Consider the following 19272-nt stretch of genomic DNA (forward strand, 5'->3'; position numbering starts at 1 on the left):
CGTCATCATCCTTGGTGTAATTATAATTATAATTATTAGGCATTTTATTGGCTGTTGGATTCCTTTAGCTAAAGCAAGGCAAGTGTTTGCTCTCCCCCCCCCCCCCTAAAAATTCAACCCCCCCCCCCCTGGCAGAGATTCGGGTGCGCCACTGAGCCCAGATGTGTTCTCAGTCTGCTTCGGTAGGAGTATAGTTACTAACACAGTGAATGACCATGAATCGGTGTGTTTTTAGAAAGTGCCTTAAATATGCAGCTGTGCATAATGCTATACTCTCTTCTAGCACTGGTTTCTTGACATGTGACTTCAAAAAATGAAGTCATCTACATGACCTATTACGAGACAGAATTGTCTAAGTTATTCAAAGGAAAAATCAACCTGGTGAAAGCTTCTTGAATGTTGCTGAGCAACACTTACAAGTTAGGGAATGCTTTGGAAAGCCTGTGAGCTGGCTTTAATTCAAGTTGCATGCCTCAATGAAATATTGCATTGAGAATTATTTTATGCTGGTAAGTGCACACATATTTGTGTTTATTTCTGATGTTCTTCTTTGTTAATTACTTTGTTGGTACAGTGCATATATTTATAAAGCAAGAGATACTGGCTTGTTTTTTCTTTGCATTAGCAAATTACAATATTCGTTTAACAGCACACCTAACATAAATGAGCACACTAAACGTTGATTGGCAAGCAAAACACGTACTTGTCTTTTGAATATCCCAGCTTATGTTTTAGTGTGTGCAGTTCGAACACGATTCTTGAGAAGCACTACTTGACTGTTACAAGTATGTGATGTACAATTACTCAGCACAGCCGACAGATCCAAACTATTGCAGACTGGTACTTACCACACAATGCAAATCTAATCATGCCTCAGGATTTTTTTTTATTTGCTTGGGTTGCCACACGGCATAATGTCAGTATGCCTCAGGATTGTAGAGGTGGATGCCGAGTACATATTAAGGAGGGGGGGGGGGGGGGGGCTTTGGCATGAACACTGGTAAAGGAAGTATTATTTGTAGGGGTGGAAGAATACTTGAAGTTTTGGATATGAATCGAACGTTACATGCTAACTATTCGTATTCTAAAATAATCAACTATTCAGCATTTTTGATTAAATAAAACTAGCCAAATACTTCGCAGTAACCGACTGTTAAAGTTGTTACTGTTCACCATCTGCTAACAAAGTATCCCAAATTATCACAAGTGAAACAACAAAAGTTTTCGAAGCAATGCAGAAACTAAAATTGGTAATGCAAACTGTGTTTTTGGTTTCATGATGGAAGGCTACATGACAACTCCTGATTTTTGATTATAGCCTATCATTTATTTTTATTGACGGTCTGAGCATGTAAATTTTTTATAACCGGTGATTTTTTTCTTGCAACCTGTCCTTTTACATGTCTTTACAGCAAAATAGTCCTTCTGCAGCTTTTGTCTTCCGTTTTATTTTTCTGCCACAACCATTTATTTAGTACTTTTTTACAGCTAGTCATACAGCAGCTATTTATTCTTAGAACTCTTGTTTGCCACCAGGCTCTAAAGATTTTGAGAGGTGTTTGTGCAGTTTTTTAAATCACAATTAGTGAACTTGTGTTTAAAAGTAATCCTAATCTTCCCTGATAGTTAGCAGTATTTTTCTTTTTTTTTTGTAGTCAGTACAAGCACGGTGCTTAATTATATCAAGATAAATAAGCCTGCTGTAAATGTATTCATCTGTATTCGACTATTCGACACTTACTATTCCCATTAGAAAAAATTTACATTTGCCAACCTCTAATTATTTGCATTGAAGTAGTGAAGAGTTTGACGAAAGCTCGTCTGGTCTGGTCGAAAGAGGCATGGTAAGTAGTTTAAACACAAATCATGAAAATGAAAAATTAGAGATGGTTCAACTGGAGCTTTGTTCACAATCATGGCTCTCAGGTAGGAGCTAAAACATTATAACATTTTTTTTTTGTGGTTGGCATTCGATTTTCAATTGATTATTATAATTAATTGCATTCATCTAGTCCTAAAGAAGAGGCAATGTATTTGGAGTACTACTCTGAATTTAGTTTCTATTGCCAAGTTTTTTTTTATGTAACTTTATTCACCACACAGGTACAACTGATACATATTCATTCCTTCAAGGACGTCACCACTAGTGGAGGGTGTTATTCTGCGCTTGCACAATTATTTTCAGAGATTTCCAGCAAATATGTAGTCCTCATAAACAGTACCTAAATAATTTTAGCCTATGTGGTTATTCATTAACCATGTTAATGGATAGTTACCTTCCGGTTAACCTTCCTGCCTTTTGCATCTCATTTATCTCTCTCTCTCATGTAGTCTTCATCAACTACCGACACGACGCGGCCTTGGCAAACTTGTGAGCTCACAAATTTGAGCATGCAGTAACCCCCCTCCATATTTGTCTTGATAAAGGCTTCTCCTTTGGTGCTACTCTGGATCCGCCCTGTTTCCTGTGATTACCACCATGGGCTTCAAGGCAGACAACCTCAGGAAAACGTTTCATGCACAAACGTGGCTCTTTCCCACTTTTGCTGATAAAGACAGATATTGAAAGCAAAGGTGCCATACCAGGCATGTTGGTCACAGACAGAACTGCGGGGGGGGGGAGGGGGTGTTCTGAAAGTATTCATCTAGTGGACACATCCATTTCATCTGTTGCTGAAACGTTGATTGACTGGGGCACCTGTCTCCCTCTCACGTGTGCCCCAGCATAGCCAATCAGAACTTAAGCAGCAGTTGAAATGGTTATGTCCATTTGGTTGACACTTGCAGAATACACCCCCTGTGCTCTGTCCTATCTTTCTGCCCTTCCCCATGTAATTTACTCAGTAAACTACTTGTTCATATGTTGGTTACCTTAATCAATGTTCAAATAGCTCAACACTTAAATAGGTATGTACAAGTAAGGCACTATAAACCCAAGCAGTTAGGTTGGTGATTGCCACCATACAGACTCAACCAATGGCTTCACTGTAGCTTTCCATGGTAACTTTACTGCACTTTGAATGTAGAGAAGGTGGAATATAAAAATAGACTAGCATTTCTCTAATGTGCATCACCCCCTCCACTTTGTGTTGTTACAATCAGTATATTCAACCCAAACGAAGTCCTAAAAAAAAGAAATTGTGACACTAATTTCATTTCACTGCCTCATTTTTAGAGGTGTAGCAAGATTCTTTAATTGCATTACCAGTTGTTACTCAGGTTTCAGCTATCAAGGCCTTATGGCACGTTTGGACGTTACCTGAACTGAGTAAACGGCACAGATTGCATAATTTCTCAATACATTTGCACAGCTTCCTTCACCTTTAGTTTTGAATTAAAGCCAGCATTTCTCTTGTGACCATCTTTAAAGAGCTTGCAGTAATTTATACCTAACATAAAAGATGGGTGCTTTGTAGTGCTAGCATGCTGTCCTAGAGTATATTGTTGTATGGAAAATGTGCCGACACACAAGCCCGACAAATGCCACATCAAGCATTGGTGTTTGCTACTCCACCTGGTGTTTCAATTTTACAGCGTGTGCACATTTTACCTGTGCACCAGTAAAAAGGGTCCAAAGCTCTTCCTGAAAACTCTCACAAGCACTTATCACAATCAATTCCCCATATAAGTGGTTTTACTGAAGAGAACACAGGGATACAAGCATAATTAGACACTGAGGAATGTGGGTAGGAACACTTTATTTTCAGCACACGTTTTTTTTTTGATGAACTGCTTCTATACTGGTGAAATCTGTGCTTTTAATAAAAGTACACCATGCTGCTTCACCACTCCATGCCAACTGCAAGTATCCTGTACCAGGAAGTCAAACTAAGACGTGGGATGTTCAGTCTGTCAAAAATAAAAACGAGTTTGAAACGTTGACGTGTAAAAAGTAAAGCACACTCAAGAAAAACAGCACAAGAACAAATCCAACGAATCAGAATTACATTTGAGAGCAAACATATAGTTTCTATGGCACCAGTGAAAGAACCTTATTCCTCCGACATGTTTTTTTTGTTGTTGTTCTGAGAAAAGATGAAAGTGCACGTGTTCTATCCCATTTTGTGTATCTTTCACCTTTTCACACACAAAAAGATGTCTTAACGTGCCCAACTGTCTTTGCATATCCATTTCTCTGCTCTCACACCATAATACCTACAGTTAAAGGTTGTAGTAATGCTTAGCTTGAATGAGCCAACACCAACTATGAGCACTGTGCTACTAAACATGGCAATGTAAGTCAAGTTCAAGCACAGCACATTCATGTGCTATATACGTGTGCTCTTGATTGTAGGTAAGATAAATAAAAGGAAGGCATGTTAATAAGAATGGTCCTTGATGTGCTATGCAGAAGTGCTCTCCTATTTGGACAGAAGTTAAGCGCAACCGCAATGAACAAGAAGACAACTTATACAGCATTTCAAATCTAGGGACTCGATGTGCTGGAGATTTTTCCGAATTCATGGTAAAAAATCTAGGTGCTAAAGACGACACATATATAAACAGGTCTCTGCTCAAACTGGTAATGCTATGTGTAGCTTAGTTTTACAAAATGTGCCCTACCACTGGTCTCCCAAGCTGAGGCTGCAGTCCAGTTGCAACTGCAAATCACTCAATTATGTCTAGGGCACACTTGAGCAAAATGCAGACAAAAATTACTGCACCACTGAGAATGTACTAGAGGCTTCAAAAAAGCAGCTGACAGCCTGCATGGACTGGAGCAAGAGAAGCGTGTTTTGGGTCTAGGTGTGCACAGCTTGCAGTTGCTCCATGGACGCTATTTAATATATTTACATATTTCACTTACTTGTTGGTTTCAGAGAAGAAATATAATGTATTTTGTATCCTTTCCACTGTTAAATACTCAAACCCAGGATACCACAGGTCTGTTTCTGGCATCTGATTTCTTCTCAGAAAACTACCCCTCTAAAAAAATTTCACAGGTACTTAACCCCAACCTCTCTTGAGTAGAGCCTGGTTTTTTAACATGACAAGGCCACTAATTACACAGTGACTCCTTGCGATGTGATGTACGTAAGCACTTTAAAAGGAAAGGAAAATTTAATAGCAGTATGACAGGTACACAACAAAGCAAAGTGCCTGTTTTCACCCACGTATTCAATGTTTGCTTGTATACTGGCGTTTACCCTACAAAAATGCAACAGGCGAAGCTGACTGCACTGTTTAAATCAGGGGACAGAAATGACATGTCAAATTATCGGCCGGTGTCAGTGCTCCTTGTCATTTCAAAAGGCTTAGAGAATGTTATCTGTAAAAGAGTTGTGTCATCACCAACAGCCAACAAAAGTTGTCGAAACGTCATCCTGGCACAAAAATGTGCTTTGTTGAGACTAGAACGTTGAGACTGGTAGGGTTCGTCGCTGGCTGAAACCCTACACTCCCGATTCGCGTGACCCCTACCCACTATCGGTATGCTTCACCGCAATACACAAACTGCGGTGATATAACAGTGGTCGAACAGGCTGGTGCAAACGTTTCGACAAGAGAGCTTGCCTTAACCAGCTTTTCTTGGCAGTTTTCATATATGTGAGTACACCTGCCAATACACTTATTACGCTCCTGGGCGAAGGCGAGTGCACGCGTACATAGTTAAGGAACGATGTAATAGTTCAGCGGAAATCCGCTAGGTGGAGATAAGTATTTAAAGAGAAACTGAGACTTCCACCCAAACGTAGCAATTCGCTACTATGGAAACCCAACTGGGTTCCTCGAAAGAAAGCCTCGCAGTTGAAGAAAAATTCGTCCTGGTCCGGGACTCGAACCCGGGACCACCGCCTTTCCGGGGCAGCCGCTCTACCATCTGAGCTAACCAGGCGGCTAGCAGATGGCAGCCGCCTGGTTAATAAATACTTATCTCCACCTAGCGGATTTCCGCTGAACTATTACATCATATACTTGCCTTTGCTTCGAGTTGTCGACAAATTCGACTTCGCCCTGCCATCTGCTAGCCGCCTGGTTAGCTCAGATGGTAGAGCGGCTGCCCCGGAAAGGCGGTGGTCCCGGGTTCGAGTCCCGGACCAGGACGAATTTTTCTTCAACTGCAAGGCTTTCTTTCGAGGAACCCAGTTGGGTTTCCATAGTAGCGAATTGCTACATTTGGGTGGAAGTCTCAGTTTCTCTTTAAATACTTATCTCCACCTAGCGGATTTCCGCTGAACTATTACATCATATACTTGCCTTTGCTTCGAGTTGTCGACAAATTCGACTTCGCCCTGCCATCTGCTAGCCGCCTGGTTAGCTCAGATGGTAGAGCGGCTGCCCCGGAAAGGCGGTGGTCCCGGGTTCGAGTCCCGGACCAGGACGAATTTTTCTTCAACTGCGAGGCTTTCTTTCGAGGAACCCAGTTGGGTTTCCATAGTAGCGAATTGCTACATTTGGGTGGAAGTCTCAGTTTCTCTTTAATTACTTATCTCCACCTAGCGGATTTCCGCTGAACTATTACATCATATACTTGCCTTTGCTTCGAGTTGTCGACAAATTCGACTTCGCCCTGCCATCTGCTAGCCGCCTGGTTAGCTCAGATGGTAGAGCGGCTGCCCCGGAAAGGCGGTGGTCCCGGGTTCGAGTCCCGGACCAGGACGAATTTTTCTTCAACTGCGAGGCTTTCTTTCGAGGAACCCAGTTGGGTTTCCATAGTAGCGAATTGCTACATTTGGGTGGAAGTCTCAGTTTCTCTTTAATTACTTATCTCCACCTAGCGGATTTCCGCTGAACTATTACATCATATACTTGCCTTTGCTTCGAGTTGTCGACAAATTCGACTTCGCCCTGCCATCTGCTAGCCGCCTGGTTAGCTCAGATGGTAGAGCGGCTGCCCCGGAAAGGCGGTGGTCCCGGGTTCGAGTCCCGGACCAGGACGAATTTTTCTTCAACTGCGAGGCTTTCTTTCGAGGAACCCAGTTGGGTTTCCATAGTAGCGAATTGCTACATTTGGGTGGAAGTCTCAGTTTCTCTTTAATTACTTATCTCCACCTAGCGGATTTCCGCTGAACTATTACATCATATACTTGCCTTTGCTTCGAGTTGTCGACAAATTCGACTTCGCCCTGCCATCTGCTAGCCGCCTGGTTAGCTCAGATGGTAGAGCGGCTGCCCCGGAAAGGCGGTGGTCCCGGGTTCGAGTCCCGGACCAGGACGAATTTTTCTTCAACTGCGAGGCTTTCTTTCGAGGAACCCAGTTGGGTTTCCATAGTAGCGAATTGCTACATTTGGGTGGAAGTCTCAGTTTCTCTTTAATTACTTATCTCCACCTAGCGGATTTCCGCTGAACTATTACATCATATACTTGCCTTTGCTTCGAGTTGTCGACAAATTCGACTTCGCCCTGCCATCTGCTAGCCGCCTGGTTAGCTCAGATGGTAGAGCGGCTGCCCCGGAAAGGCGGTGGTCCCGGGTTCGAGTCCCGGACCAGGACGAATTTTTCTTCAACTGCGAGGCTTTCTTTCGAGGAACCCAGTTGGGTTTCCATAGTAGCGAATTGCTACATTTGGGTGGAAGTCTCAGTTTCTCTTTAATTACTTATCTCCACCTAGCGGATTTCCGCTGAACTATTACATCATATACTTGCCTTTGCTTCGAGTTGTCGACAAATTCGACTTCGCCCTGCCATCTGCTAGCCGCCTGGTTAGCTCAGATGGTAGAGCGGCTGCCCCGGAAAGGCGGTGGTCCCGGGTTCGAGTCCCGGACCAGGACGAATTTTTCTTCAACTGCGAGGCTTTCTTTCGAGGAACCCAGTTGGGTTTCCATAGTAGCGAATTGCTACATTTGGGTGGAAGTCTCAGTTTCTCTTTAATTACTTATCTCCACCTAGCGGATTTCCGCTGAACTATTACATCATATACTTGCCTTTGCTTCGAGTTGTCGACAAATTCGACTTCGCCCTGCCATCTGCTAGCCGCCTGGTTAGCTCAGATGGTAGAGCGGCTGCCCCGGAAAGGCGGTGGTCCCGGGTTCGAGTCCCGGACCAGGACGAATTTTTCTTCAACTGCGAGGCTTTCTTTCGAGGAACCCAGTTGGGTTTCCATAGTAGCGAATTGCTACATTTGGGTGGAAGTCTCAGTTTCTCTTTAATTACTTATCTCCACCTAGCGGATTTCCGCTGAACTATTACATCATATACTTGCCTTTGCTTCGAGTTGTCGACAAATTCGACTTCGCCCTGCCATCTGCTAGCCGCCTGGTTAGCTCAGATGGTAGAGCGGCTGCCCCGGAAAGGCGGTGGTCCCGGGTTCGAGTCCCGGACCAGGACGAATTTTTCTTCAACTGCGAGGCTTTCTTTCGAGGAACCCAGTTGGGTTTCCATAGTAGCGAATTGCTACATTTGGGTGGAAGTCTCAGTTTCTCTTTAATTACTTATCTCCACCTAGCGGATTTCCGCTGAACTATTACATCATATACTTGCCTTTGCTTCGAGTTGTCGACAAATTCGACTTCGCCCTGCCATCTGCTAGCCGCCTGGTTAGCTCAGATGGTAGAGCGGCTGCCCCGGAAAGGCGGTGGTCCCGGGTTCGAGTCCCGGACCAGGACGAATTTTTCTTCAACTGCGAGGCTTTCTTTCGAGGAACCCAGTTGGGTTTCCATAGTAGCGAATTGCTACATTTGGGTGGAAGTCTCAGTTTCTCTTTAATTACTTATCTCCACCTAGCGGATTTCCGCTGAACTATTACATCATATACTTGCCTTTGCTTCGAGTTGTCGACAAATTCGACTTCGCCCTGCCATCTGCTAGCCGCCTGGTTAGCTCAGATGGTAGAGCGGCTGCCCCGGAAAGGCGGTGGTCCCGGGTTCGAGTCCCGGACCAGGACGAATTTTTCTTCAACTGCGAGGCTTTCTTTCGAGGAACCCAGTTGGGTTTCCATAGTAGCGAATTGCTACATTTGGGTGGAAGTCTCAGTTTCTCTTTAATTACTTATCTCCACCTAGCGGATTTCCGCTGAACTATTACATCATATACTTGCCTTTGCTTCGAGTTGTCGACAAATTCGACTTCGCCCTGCCATCTGCTAGCCGCCTGGTTAGCTCAGATGGTAGAGCGGCTGCCCCGGAAAGGCGGTGGTCCCGGGTTCGAGTCCCGGACCAGGACGAATTTTTCTTCAACTGCGAGGCTTTCTTTCGAGGAACCCAGTTGGGTTTCCATAGTAGCGAATTGCTACATTTGGGTGGAAGTCTCAGTTTCTCTTTAATTACTTATCTCCACCTAGCGGATTTCCGCTGAACTATTACATCATATACTTGCCTTTGCTTCGAGTTGTCGACAAATTCGACTTCGCCCTGCCATCTGCTAGCCGCCTGGTTAGCTCAGATGGTAGAGCGGCTGCCCCGGAAAGGCGGTGGTCCCGGGTTCGAGTCCCGGACCAGGACGAATTTTTCTTCAACTGCGAGGCTTTCTTTCGAGGAACCCAGTTGGGTTTCCATAGTAGCGAATTGCTACATTTGGGTGGAAGTCTCAGTTTCTCTTTAATTACTTATCTCCACCTAGCGGATTTCCGCTGAACTATTACATCATATACTTGCCTTTGCTTCGAGTTGTCGACAAATTCGACTTCGCCCTGCCATCTGCTAGCCGCCTGGTTAGCTCAGATGGTAGAGCGGCTGCCCCGGAAAGGCGGTGGTCCCGGGTTCGAGTCCCGGACCAGGACGAATTTTTCTTCAACTGCGAGGCTTTCTTTCGAGGAACCCAGTTGGGTTTCCATAGTAGCGAATTGCTACATTTGGGTGGAAGTCTCAGTTTCTCTTTAATTACTTATCTCCACCTAGCGGATTTCCGCTGAACTATTACATCATATACTTGCCTTTGCTTCGAGTTGTCGACAAATTCGACTTCGCCCTGCCATCTGCTAGCCGCCTGGTTAGCTCAGATGGTAGAGCGGCTGCCCCGGAAAGGCGGTGGTCCCGGGTTCGAGTCCCGGACCAGGACGAATTTTTCTTCAACTGCGAGGCTTTCTTTCGAGGAACCCAGTTGGGTTTCCATAGTAGCGAATTGCTACATTTGGGTGGAAGTCTCAGTTTCTCTTTAATTACTTATCTCCACCTAGCGGATTTCCGCTGAACTATTACATCATATACTTGCCTTTGCTTCGAGTTGTCGACAAATTCGACTTCGCCCTGCCATCTGCTAGCCGCCTGGTTAGCTCAGATGGTAGAGCGGCTGCCCCGGAAAGGCGGTGGTCCCGGGTTCGAGTCCCGGACCAGGACGAATTTTTCTTCAACTGCGAGGCTTTCTTTCGAGGAACCCAGTTGGGTTTCCATAGTAGCGAATTGCTACATTTGGGTGGAAGTCTCAGTTTCTCTTTAATTACTTATCTCCACCTAGCGGATTTCCGCTGAACTATTACATCATATACTTGCCTTTGCTTCGAGTTGTCGACAAATTCGACTTCGCCCTGCCATCTGCTAGCCGCCTGGTTAGCTCAGATGGTAGAGCGGCTGCCCCGGAAAGGCGGTGGTCCCGGGTTCGAGTCCCGGACCAGGACGAATTTTTCTTCAACTGCGAGGCTTTCTTTCGAGGAACCCAGTTGGGTTTCCATAGTAGCGAATTGCTACATTTGGGTGGAAGTCTCAGTTTCTCTTTAATTACTTATCTCCACCTAGCGGATTTCCGCTGAACTATTACATCATATACTTGCCTTTGCTTCGAGTTGTCGACAAATTCGACTTCGCCCTGCCATCTGCTAGCCGCCTGGTTAGCTCAGATGGTAGAGCGGCTGCCCCGGAAAGGCGGTGGTCCCGGGTTCGAGTCCCGGACCAGGACGAATTTTTCTTCAACTGCGAGGCTTTCTTTCGAGGAACCCAGTTGGGTTTCCATAGTAGCGAATTGCTACATTTGGGTGGAAGTCTCAGTTTCTCTTTAATTACTTATCTCCACCTAGCGGATTTCCGCTGAACTATTACATCATATACTTGCCTTTGCTTCGAGTTGTCGACAAATTCGACTTCGCCCTGCCATCTGCTAGCCGCCTGGTTAGCTCAGATGGTAGAGCGGCTGCCCCGGAAAGGCGGTGGTCCCGGGTTCGAGTCCCGGACCAGGACGAATTTTTCTTCAACTGCGAGGCTTTCTTTCGAGGAACCCAGTTGGGTTTCCATAGTAGCGAATTGCTACATTTGGGTGGAAGTCTCAGTTTCTCTTTAATTACTTATCTCCACCTAGCGGATTTCCGCTGAACTATTACATCATATACTTGCCTTTGCTTCGAGTTGTCGACAAATTCGACTTCGCCCTGCCATCTGCTAGCCGCCTGGTTAGCTCAGATGGTAGAGCGGCTGCCCCGGAAAGGCGGTGGTCCCGGGTTCGAGTCCCGGACCAGGACGAATTTTTCTTCAACTGCGAGGCTTTCTTTCGAGGAACCCAGTTGGGTTTCCATAGTAGCGAATTGCTACATTTGGGTGGAAGTCTCAGTTTCTCTTTAATTACTTATCTCCACCTAGCGGATTTCCGCTGAACTATTACATCATATACTTGCCTTTGCTTCGAGTTGTCGACAAATTCGACTTCGCCCTGCCATCTGCTAGCCGCCTGGTTAGCTCAGATGGTAGAGCGGCTGCCCCGGAAAGGCGGTGGTCCCGGGTTCGAGTCCCGGACCAGGACGAATTTTTCTTCAACTGCGAGGCTTTCTTTCGAGGAACCCAGTTGGGTTTCCATAGTAGCGAATTGCTACATTTGGGTGGAAGTCTCAGTTTCTCTTTAATTACTTATCTCCACCTAGCGGATTTCCGCTGAACTATTACATCATATACTTGCCTTTGCTTCGAGTTGTCGACAAATTCGACTTCGCCCTGCCATCTGCTAGCCGCCTGGTTAGCTCAGATGGTAGAGCGGCTGCCCCGGAAAGGCGGTGGTCCCGGGTTCGAGTCCCGGACCAGGACGAATTTTTCTTCAACTGCGAGGCTTTCTTTCGAGGAACCCAGTTGGGTTTCCATAGTAGCGAATTGCTACATTTGGGTGGAAGTCTCAGTTTCTCTTTAATTACTTATCTCCACCTAGCGGATTTCCGCTGAACTATTACATCATATACTTGCCTTTGCTTCGAGTTGTCGACAAATTCGACTTCGCCCTGCCATCTGCTAGCCGCCTGGTTAGCTCAGATGGTAGAGCGGCTGCCCCGGAAAGGCGGTGGTCCCGGGTTCGAGTCCCGGACCAGGACGAATTTTTCTTCAACTGCGAGGCTTTCTTTCGAGGAACCCAGTTGGGTTTCCATAGTAGCGAATTGCTACATTTGGGTGGAAGTCTCAGTTTCTCTTTAATTACTTATCTCCACCTAGCGGATTTCCGCTGAACTATTACATCATATACTTGCCTTTGCTTCGAGTTGTCGACAAATTCGACTTCGCCCTGCCATCTGCTAGCCGCCTGGTTAGCTCAGATGGTAGAGCGGCTGCCCCGGAAAGGCGGTGGTCCCGGGTTCGAGTCCCGGACCAGGACGAATTTTTCTTCAACTGCGAGGCTTTCTTTCGAGGAACCCAGTTGGGTTTCCATAGTAGCGAATTGCTACATTTGGGTGGAAGTCTCAGTTTCTCTTTAATTACTTATCTCCACCTAGCGGATTTCCGCTGAACTATTACATCATATACTTGCCTTTGCTTCGAGTTGTCGACAAATTCGACTTCGCCCTGCCATCTGCTAGCCGCCTGGTTAGCTCAGATGGTAGAGCGGCTGCCCCGGAAAGGCGGTGGTCCCGGGTTCGAGTCCCGGACCAGGACGAATTTTTCTTCAACTGCGAGGCTTTCTTTCGAGGAACCCAGTTGGGTTTCCATAGTAGCGAATTGCTACATTTGGGTGGAAGTCTCAGTTTCTCTTTAATTACTTATCTCCACCTAGCGGATTTCCGCTGAACTATTACATCATATACTTGCCTTTGCTTCGAGTTGTCGACAAATTCGACTTCGCCCTGCCATCTGCTAGCCGCCTGGTTAGCTCAGATGGTAGAGCGGCTGCCCCGGAAAGGCGGTGGTCCCGGGTTCGAGTCCCGGACCAGGACGAATTTTTCTTCAACTGCGAGGCTTTCTTTCGAGGAACCCAGTTGGGTTTCCATAGTAGCGAATTGCTACATTTGGGTGGAAGTCTCAGTTTCTCTTTAATTACTTATCTCCACCTAGCGGATTTCCGCTGAACTATTACATCATATACTTGCCTTTGCTTCGAGTTGTCGACAAATTCGACTTCGCCCTGCCATCTGCTAGCCGCCTGGTTAGCTCAGATGGTAGAGCGGCTGCCCCGGAAAGGCGGTGGTCCCGGGTTCGAGTCCCGGACCAGGACGAATTTTTCTTCAACTGCGAGGCTTTCTTTCGAGGAACCCAGTTGGGTTTCCATAGTAGCGAATTGCTACATTTGGGTGGAAGTCTCAGTTTCTCTTTAATTACTTATCTCCACCTAGCGGATTTCCGCTGAACTATTACATCATATACTTGCCTTTGCTTCGAGTTGTCGACAAATTCGACTTCGCCCTGCCATCTGCTAGCCGCCTGGTTAGCTCAGATGGTAGAGCGGCTGCCCCGGAAAGGCGGTGGTCCCGGGTTCGAGTCCCGGACCAGGACGAATTTTTCTTCAACTGCGAGGCTTTCTTTCGAGGAACCCAGTTGGGTTTCCATAGTAGCGAATTGCTACATTTGGGTGGAAGTCTCAGTTTCTCTTTAATTACTTATCTCCACCTAGCGGATTTCCGCTGAACTATTACATCATATACTTGCCTTTGCTTCGAGTTGTCGACAAATTCGACTTCGCCCTGCCATCTGCTAGCCGCCTGGTTAGCTCAGATGGTAGAGCGGCTGCCCCGGAAAGGCGGTGGTCCCGGGTTCGAGTCCCGGACCAGGACGAATTTTTCTTCAACTGCGAGGCTTTCTTTCGAGGAACCCAGTTGGGTTTCCATAGTAGCGAATTGCTACATTTGGGTGGAAGTCTCAGTTTCTCTTTAATTAACTTTTGAGAAGGACGGACGTGTGATGGCTCGCTCCGTGCGAGGTTCTTCGGCGGCCGCTGCTGGCCGCGGTGACAGGTTTTCTTCTGCACCCCCGGATTACAGGCTCCCGACATTGCCTTCGGGAGAGAGCATGCAGCAGTGTGTTTTTTTGCACGGTGACCTGGCAAAAAGACCATATCGTCTGGAAGATTTTCGAGAGCCACTGGAAGAAGCGGGCATCATCAAGAACATCACCGGTATAGGAGCCTTCCAGATGAACCACATCTGGCTGGTCAAGCTGCGCACCAAGGCTGACAAGGATGCTCTGCTGAAAACGGGTGGACTTCAGGTCAAAGGCGGCTTCTGCGCTGTCATTGACCCCATCCAGCAAGACGTCACCGTGAAAGTCCACTGGGTCGACTTTGCTGTCCAAAACGAGAGCTTTCGACAAGTGTTGAGCAATTTTGGTGACGTCCTTGAGGTTTCTAACGACAACTGGTCCGTCGCTGGCTTTGAACATGCGACGTCCACGACGAGGGTGGTGCGAATGAGACTTAAGGAAGGTGTTGTGCTTGACGACCTGCCGCATCTCTTCAGGTTTGGAAGTGGCACCGTCCTTCTTGTGGCCCCGGGTCAGTCACCGCTTTGTTTGAGATGCCGCAGGCAAGGACACATACGACGGGACTGTCAGACGCCACGCTGTGGAGTGTGTCGGGTGTTTGGACATGAAAGCCAAGATTGTGCAAGAAGTTACGCTAGAGTAACTAAAACGGTTATCCCAACAGACGACATACAAGAGAACATAATGGACGCGGAGGAAGCTGAAAAGTCTGCCCCCAACAGCAACATCAAGGAACACGTAGACGAGGTCCAGGAGACGGACGCCAAGAAAGCTGGAGGGACAATGCCTGACAGCCAGGACTTGACGAAGGCAACTGAAGTGCGTGCGGAAACAGTCTGCACGCCGGAGGCACCGCTCTTAAGTCAAGCAAGTGAAGAGGAAGACATGAGCGATTGTACCGAGACCACTACCGAAGAAGAGAAAGCAGACGCTACGGGGGCGACCGCGGCGCGCGGGAAGCGTCTCAGAACGGGCATTCCGAAGTTGACGGAGGACACCACCGAACGCAAGGTTAAACGCCTGGAGCGTCAGTGGCAACGCGTTGCTGGCGCCAAGGGTAGAAAATATGTCCCCGAAGTCCGGTCGGCGTCAGCGTCGCCGGTGCGGGGTCAGAGACGCGACAAGTAACACCCCGGTGTTCCCACTGCAGGGTAGAGCCACGGTAAGCGTTGTACTGATGGTTCGCGCTTACAATCAATATGATTAGTATACCTGCACCATTACGCGTCGGTACGCTCAATGTACGGGGTCTGGGGTCTAGTCGCAAGCAATATCAGGTCAAACGCATCATGCAAGAAAGAGAACTAGACCTGCTTGCGGTCCAGGAGACTAAGGTTAGCAGAGAGGAAGCGACCGACAGATTGGTAGCACAATTTTCTTTACGGTACAATGTATGCGTGAGCCATGCGGTGGGAACATCAGCTGGATGTATCTTGTTTGTTAAAAATTCTATTGGCATTGTTGTGGAAACGGTTACAAGCTGCTTGCAAGGACGTTTTGTTTTATGTGACCTTACTTACGGGGAGGCAAAATTTAGATTTATTTGTGTCTACGCACCTACAAAGTCGCATGAAAGATGTTTGTTCTTTCGCGAACTGAGTACGTATTTTGATTGTGAAAGGTGTGTGATTGTGTTGGGTGACTTTAACTGTGTGCTTAATGTAGAAGACCGTTCAACCACTGCTAGTATAAATGATGAAAGTGCGGCTTTTCTTAAAGATTGCGTGAGCAAATTTTCTTTAAGTGATGTGGCACAGTTCGCAAGGGGTGGAAGTCGCCAACACTTCACACACTTTCAAGGTACCAGTCATGCACGACTAGATCGTGCGTACGTATGTTCAGAGATTGCACCTCTGTGTCAGAATTACGATGTTGATGCTGTCTCTTTTAGTGATCATTGTATAGTGAGGTTTGAGATAGGCCAAAAGCAAAAAAGAAAACTTGAATGGGAAAGGTGGAAATTGAACACTAAGCTAATCAGTGATGAAGTGTTCTTAGATAAAACAAAGAAAGAAATTGAGCAGTTTTTTAGTGACACACTACGCAGTGCCGCAGAAAAATGGGAGTTGTTTAAACAAAGGGTAAAATTGAACGCAATAGAAAGGGGTGCACACATGAAGTATCAAGTTCAAAAACAGGAACAGGACCTGCGGCAAGAGTTGGAAGACTTGGTGCGAATCGAAACAGCTCATCCGGGTGTTATGACACAAGAACTGCAAGATGTTAGAAGAAAACTGGAAATCTTAGAAGAAGATAAATACAGAGGTGCAATTATACGTGCACGAGCTGAAAAATATATCACGGGGGAAGTACCAACAAAGCGAGCTTTGTCAGATGAAAAGGCGTACGCTCGAGGAAATGAAATATTAGAAATTGAATGTGATGGTAAGATATCGAGAGAACAGAAAGTTATCATGACAGCATTTGAAAGTTACTATCGAGACTTGTTTGCTGGTCGTGAGCCAAAAGTTCCGGGCTACGAGGATGAGTTTCTGGCAGAGATGCCGACACTAGACGAAGAGGAAACAATTTTATTAGAAAAGGATATTAGTATGTTTGAAATTGAGAGGGCTATTGAGGACCTAAGCTCGGGCAAATCTCCTGGTCCGGATGGGATTACCGCAGCGTTTTACAAGGCGTTTAAGACGGATATGGCAACAGCATTGCACGAAGTATTTTCAGAGGCGCTTGAGCGGGGGACTTTACCGCCATCGTTCAGTCGTACGCACACAGTAGTAATCCCAAAGGACAAAGATAGTAATATATTACGTAAGGTAACAGGATACAGGCCAATTACGTTGACAAATGTTGATTATAAGATTTTAATGAAAGTTCTTGCAGCAAGGCTGCAGGGAGTTATACGGAAGTTAGTTGGGCCGCACCAGACATGCGGCATTAGGGGTAGGAAAATATTTACAAACATTCATGTAGCTAGAAGCATTTTAGAATATTGTGATAGCGCTCTCCTCAAAGTAGCGATGCTTCAAATAGATCTAGCTAAGGCTTTTGACATGGTACCACATAGTATTCTCTTCTTGTTAATGAATTACGTTGGACTCGGTTCCATCATATGTAAAGGCATCAAAATGGCATATCAAAATTAATGTACCAATTTAATTGTTAATGGTGAACTTTCACAGCGCATACAAGTACTCTCTTCCGTTCGACAGGGTTGTCCGTTAAGTCCTTTACTTTTTGCTTTATTCTTAGAACCGCTCTGTAGAAAAATACTTAATAGTACAGGAATCAGGGGGTTTAAGATACAATCGTGTGTAGTCCGTGTTTTAGCTTATGCCGATGACGTTGCCCTGTTTGCTGTAGATAGAGAGAGTGTTAGTTCATTATTAGGAATTACTGACAAGTTTTGCGAGAAAAGCGGCAGTCAAATTAATAAGCAAAAGAGTATTGGTCTGTGGCATGGCCAGTGGAATGCCACGCCCGGTGTTTTTGAAAATATTAAATGGCTCACAACACCTAGCACTTATCTGGGGGTACCTTTGGATAGGTATCGTGAGAACGAGTCACTCTGGCTCGAAAAAACAGATGAAATGCGTGCCATGGCCGAAGCATGGGGCGGCCGTGAATTGTCCATTTTTGCACGCGCCACTATTTGTAATGTTTTTCTCGCCGCGAAAATTATGTATCTTCTGCAGGCACTGCATTGCACGCGTAAGCACATTCAAAAATTTCACCGCATCTTTGCCACGTTTATCTGGTGCTCTACGTGGGAGCGAACATCAAGGACAAATTTGTTTCGTCGAGTAAAGAGAGGTGGTCTATCGTTGTGCCACTTGTTTCTTCAGCAAGTTGTAACGCGTTTTATATTGCTAAGAGACGAAAGAGACCCGTTTCTGTGTTGTTTTTTTCAAGCCATGTTAGCAGGTGTTATACCCGATTTTTTTGTATCATCGGCCATTGGCCCTCGTTACACAATGTCACGGTTCCTGCGCGAAGTTATTACGTCCTATCGGTTCCTCAGAGCAAGATTTTCCCTTGAGTACCTCTCCAATGTAAAAAGAAAGCGTCTTATGAAGGATCTTGTGGAGAGTGTGTTCCCTGTACCATTGTATCGGTTAATGTTTCACGAAGGGCGTGGGCAAGACGTACTCAAGAGGGTTAAAAATATGCAGATACCAGCCAACGTTAAAACTTTTTTCTTCAAGCTTCACACGGGAACCTTGCCGGTTAAAACGTGGTTAGAAGAAAAGGGCATTTATGTGCCTTGGGGTAGCAGATGCTTTCTGTGCAACAAAGCTGAAACTATTGAACATGTTTTTATTGACTGTAATAATGCTATATTCTTTTGGGATATATTACAGAGAACTTTAAAGATAGACCTACCCCTAAATCCACATGGCATTCGTTTTCTGCCGCCTGAACGCGATTGTGAACAGATGGACGTTATCTTCTTACTCGGGCTGCATGCAGTCTGGCGTTCTCTGTTGGCATATAGACACTGTGATGTTAAAGGCCGATCTGTGCATGATTATTTTGTTGAAATGGTTGTGAAAGTACGTGATGTGTACAAAACGACTGACTGTCATGAAGATGTGATATCAATGTGGGATGCTTTAGCACTTATAAAACGAGTGTGATCTGACAAACTCCTGTTCAGGCTTGTAGCCAAGCTGGAAATAAAGAAAAAAAAAAGGGGGTGTAGCTCAGATGGTAGAGCGCTCGCTTAGCATGCGAGAGGTACTGGGACCGATACCCAGCACCTCCACGTCACTTTTTTTTTCTTTTTCTGGCTTACAAAAAAGTGGTACTGACTGTTTTCAATTTTTTTTTCAAACTTCGCTTACGCATAAGTCGGTGTACAGAGGAGCTCTGAAGTTTGCGCAAGGAAATGGCCAGCTGGAAAAGGCTGCCTTTATACGCACTAAGTTGGACTATTCTGTATGTGGGGCTCGGTAAGATTTATGCTCACCTAATGAAGTGCGCACAATGGCCCTTATTCTTGCTGTGCTTACTGCGCTGAATGCATTAACAAAATTTATCGGGATATATATTTTTTCCAATTCCTCGCTCTCCCGAGTAAACGTACTCTCCTCGAGTAGGCTCCCCCGAACAAAAGTATACAGAGTAGGGATCTTGCGATGGAACCGATTTTCATATTTACCTTTGAATGTAAACCTGACATAAAACACTGCAGCACTAATTTGGCATTGCGAACCTTATAGTCCGCTCATCAATTTCAGTTGGTGCGATTGAATTACGAACAAACTGAGTTTTTTCGGC

The 19272-nt window shown here is 45.8% G+C and overlaps 1 non-coding gene across 1 annotated transcript; it reads left to right on the forward strand.

Moving 5' to 3' along the window:
• The first annotated feature begins 18684 nt into the window (after positions 1-18684).
• Positions 18685-18757, forward strand: Trnaa-agc (transfer RNA alanine (anticodon AGC)). The gene has a single exon. It is a non-coding gene; the product is annotated as a tRNA-Ala (tRNA).
• Positions 18758-19272: the final 515 nt, after the last annotated feature.

The sequence above is a fragment of the Dermacentor silvarum genome, chromosome 1 (genome assembly GCF_013339745.2).
Source record: "Dermacentor silvarum isolate Dsil-2018 chromosome 1, BIME_Dsil_1.4, whole genome shotgun sequence".
Lineage (NCBI taxonomy): Eukaryota > Metazoa > Arthropoda > Arachnida > Ixodida > Ixodidae > Dermacentor > Dermacentor silvarum.